This window comes from Jaculus jaculus, chromosome 2 (assembly GCF_020740685.1).
Source record: "Jaculus jaculus isolate mJacJac1 chromosome 2, mJacJac1.mat.Y.cur, whole genome shotgun sequence".
NCBI lineage: Eukaryota > Metazoa > Chordata > Mammalia > Rodentia > Dipodidae > Jaculus > Jaculus jaculus.
Genome location: NC_059103.1, coordinates 173,652,448 through 173,656,473, shown reverse-complemented (window position 1 = coordinate 173,656,473; position 4,026 = coordinate 173,652,448). Strand labels below are relative to the sequence as shown.

General features: G+C 45.3%; 1 non-coding gene across 1 annotated transcript; it reads right to left on the bottom strand.

Annotated features, from left to right (window-relative positions):
- Positions 1-380: 380 nt before the first annotated feature.
- On the bottom strand, positions 381-487 carry LOC123458944. Its single transcript, XR_006635878.1, has one exon. It is a non-coding gene; the product is annotated as a U6 spliceosomal RNA (small nuclear RNA).
- Positions 488-4,026: the final 3,539 nt, after the last annotated feature.

Below are 4,026 nucleotides of genomic sequence, written 5' to 3'. Positions count from 1 at the left end.
AAGAGAGAGACAGAATGGACATGCCAGGGCCTCCAGCCACTGTGAATGAACTCCAAATGCATACACCACCTGGTGCATCTGGTTTACGTGGTGTGATGGTTAAGTTGTTGTTGACTTGATCTGTTTGGTGATGCATAGAAATTCCCTTGGGGTGGGTCTCTGAGGTTGCTTCCTGGAAGGATTAACTGAAGGAGGAAGGCCTTCCCCCAGAGTGAGTCCCTCTCAGAGGGAGACGTGATATAAGGAAGCTCTGGGTGATAAGAGGCGCCTCTTTCCTTCCTTCTATCTTTTAGGAAGTAGAATTTTATGGTACCATTGCCGTTTGTGTCCGCATTACTGTTTTCCACACTTTGATTCCCTCCCCGCCCTCCCATCCATCAAAAAATACGGAACGCTTCACGAATTTGCGTGTCATCCTTGCGCAGGGGCCATGCTAATTTTCTCTGTATCGTTCCAATTTTAGTATATGTGCTGCCGAAGCGAGCACCCTTCTACTTGGCTGCCGGAGCTGCTTGCTGCCTTCCAGCGTGGATTGAAAACCAGGGACTCCTCAGGAAGCCTCCAGGCCTTCAGTGCAGGGTTGGGACTGCTGAGGCATCTGGCCACGGGGACTGAGCAGCCACTGGATTTTGACTCTTGAGCCTGCAACTGCTACTTGACAGCCATAAGCTAATCCAATAGATTCCTTTTGAATATAACTCATTCTATCCGTTCTGTTCCTCTAGAGAACCCTGACTAATATACATAGGTCTTAGGGAATTGAACCTAGGTCATTAGGCTTCACAGGCAAATGCTTAACTGCTGAGCCATCTCTCCAGCCCTCCTTGCCCAAGGCATTGCTGCCCTCATGTTTTCTTCCTGAGTTGTCTGATAACATGCACTGATGGGTGTTTCCCATCCATTCCTATCAGTTGGTATTCATGGCATTTCCAATTTTTCTTTTTTTTTTAATATTTTTTGTTCATTTTTTATTTATTTATTTGAGAGTGACAGACACAGGGAGAAAGACAGATAGAGGGAGAGAGAGAGAATGGGTACGCCAGGGCTTCCAGCCTCTGCAAATGAACTCCAGACGTGTGTGCCCCCTTGTGCATCTGGCTAACGTGGGACCTGGGGAACCGAGCCTTGAACCGGGGTCCTTAGGCTTCACAGGCAAGCGCTTAACTGCTAAGCCATCTCTCCAGCTCCCAATTTTTCTTTTGTTTTCTTTTTCTTCCCTTCTTTTTCCCTTTACTGCTAGGGGACATTCTGCAATAAATATCTTTGAACATATGTCCCAAGGTACCAGTGTTCTTATTGCTATGAAATGGACAGATTACCAAGAATAAGATTGCTACAATACCAATGGACCTTGAAAATTTTCTGCTAAATTAGGAGTGGTGTTGCACACTTGTAATTTCAGCTCTTGGCAGGTGGAGGCAGGAGGATCAGAAGTTCAAAGCCAGCCCAGGCTACATGAGATTCTGTCTCAAAAAAAAAAAAAAAAAGCCTGGCATAGTGGTACATGTTTTTAAATCTCAGCACATGGGAGGCAGAGGTAGGAGGATCACTGTGAGTTTGAGGCCATCCTGAGACTACACAGCGAATTCCAGGTCAGGCTGGGCTAGAGTGAGACCCTACCTTGAAAAAAAAAAAAATCTAGGAGCTGGCAGGTAATAGTTCAGTCAGTAAAGTACTTGCATCACAACTATGAGGCCCTAAATTTAATCCCAATTGCTCATGTAAAGTTCGGGGTATGGTGGCTCCTATAATCCCAGCATTTGGGGGCCGATATGGAACAATACCTGGGGCTCGCTGGTCAGGTAGTCCATCCTAATTAGTGAGAGACCCTGTCTCAAAGGCGGTGAATGGCATTCTTTTTTTTGTTTTGTTTTTGTTTTTGTTTTTGTTTTTCAAGGTAGGTTCTCACTCTAGTCCAGGCTGACCTCGAACTCACTATGTATTCTCAGGGTGGCCTCGAACTCATGGTGAACCACCTACCTCTGCCTCCCAAGTGCTGGGATTAAAGGCGTGCGCCCCCACGCCCAGCTTGTGAATGGCATTCTTGAGGATAGCACCCGAAGTTGTCCTCTGGCCTCCACACGCACACGCACACACATGCATGTGCACATGCAACACGTGTGCAAAATTAAAACCAAAAGCAGCTTCCCCAATTAAAAAAGTTCTGCTAAGTGAAACAAGGCAGTCACCAAAGACCTGCCTATGTCTACTACAGGCAAATCCAGAGGGATATAAAGTGGCTGGGTCTCAGTGGTAGAATGCTTATGTGGCATTTGTGAAGTCCTGGGTTAATCTGATACACACACACACACACACACACACACAGCTTGATGAGGGACACAAAGTAGGAGGATTGCCATGAGTTCAAGGCCATCCTGAGACTGAATGGTGAATTCCAAGTCAGCCTGGGCTAGAGTGAGACCCTACCTCAAAACATACCCCTCAAAAAAAAAAACTTTAAAAGAGGAAATATCACAATGAAACTCATTACTTTGGATGCTAACAAAATTTTAAAAAGAGAGAGAGAAAGAGAAAATTTGGAGCTGGAGAGATTACTTAGTGATTAAAACAAGTGCCTGTAAAGCCATAGGATGCAGGTTTGATTCCCTAGGACCCATGTAAGCCAGATGCACAAGGTGGCACATGCATCTAGGGTTCCTTTGCAGTGGCTAGAGGCTCTGGCGCACCCATTCTGCCTCCCTTCCCTCTATCACTGTCTAATAAATAAGTGAAAATAAAATATTTCAAAAAATTTAAAAATAGAAAATTTTTACATCTGGATTACATGGATACTGGGGAATCCAACTGGGGTCTTCTGGCTTTGCCAGCAAACGCCGTAATTGCTAAGCTATCTATCCAGCCCCCACACAGAAAATTTGGATTAAAGAGATGGCTCACTGGATAAAAGTACTCGTCGCACAAGCCTAAGGACCACAGTTTGTATCTCCAGAACTCATGTAAGTGCCAGGTGGGCATGGTGATCCATGTGTAATCCCAGCGCTCAGGAGGAGGGACAGAGGATCTTTGGGACAAGCTGACTAGCTAGATTAGCCAAATCCATGAGCCTTGAAGTCAAGTACGAGACTCTGGCTCAGTAAATAAAGTGGAGAGGGATTGAGGAGCATGCCCGGTGTCAAACTCTGGCCTCCACACCTATACCTTCATACGCCCACACGCATATAAGCGCACGTGCGAAGGCGTAAGAATATGAGCCAATTACAGTGACTCATGCAAAAATAAAAGAAAGAAAGAAAGAAAGAAAGAAAGAAAGAAAGAAAGAAAGAAAGAAAGAAAGAAGAAAAGGAAGGAAGAAGAAAAGGAAGGAAGGAAGGCAAGAAGGAAGAGAAAGGGTTGGAGAGATGGTTCAGCAGTTAGGCACTTGCCTACAAAGCCGAATGCCCCTGTTTGAGTCCCCAGTACCCACATAAATCCAGATGCACAAAGTGGCACATGCATCTGGAGTTTGCTTGCAATGGCTGGAGGCCCTGGTGTGACTATTCTCTCCCTACTCTCTGTTTGCAAATAAAAAAAATATTAAAAAGAAAACTATGCCTTCTGAGTGCTGAAATTAAAGACACGTACCACTACACCCAGCTAAGAAAAAAGATTTTAAAAGAAAGATCCATGAGAAAGCTATTTTGTGGATGGATTCGAAATTGAAAAGCCTGGAGGCAGACAGATTAACCAAAGTATAGATTTGGCAATTCCTTTTTTGTTGCAGTTAGCAAAAAACCAACTTAACTGACAAAACATGGCTGTTCTCTTGCACAAGCCCCAGAAATGACACCCCCCCACACACACTCCCTCTCTCTCTCCCAAACTGAAACAGCCCAGGGAAAGGCTCTTAGCAAAACATAGGTCAAGAGTTCATCCCTGACCAAGTCAATAGGAGTCTAGAAAACGGGAGCTCAAGGCAGTGGCGCTTTCATTTCAAAACACACTGTGTGGGCTGAAGAGATGGCTTAGCGGTTAAGCGCTTGCCTGTGAAGCCTAAGGACCCCAGTTTGAGGCTCGGTTCCCCAGGTC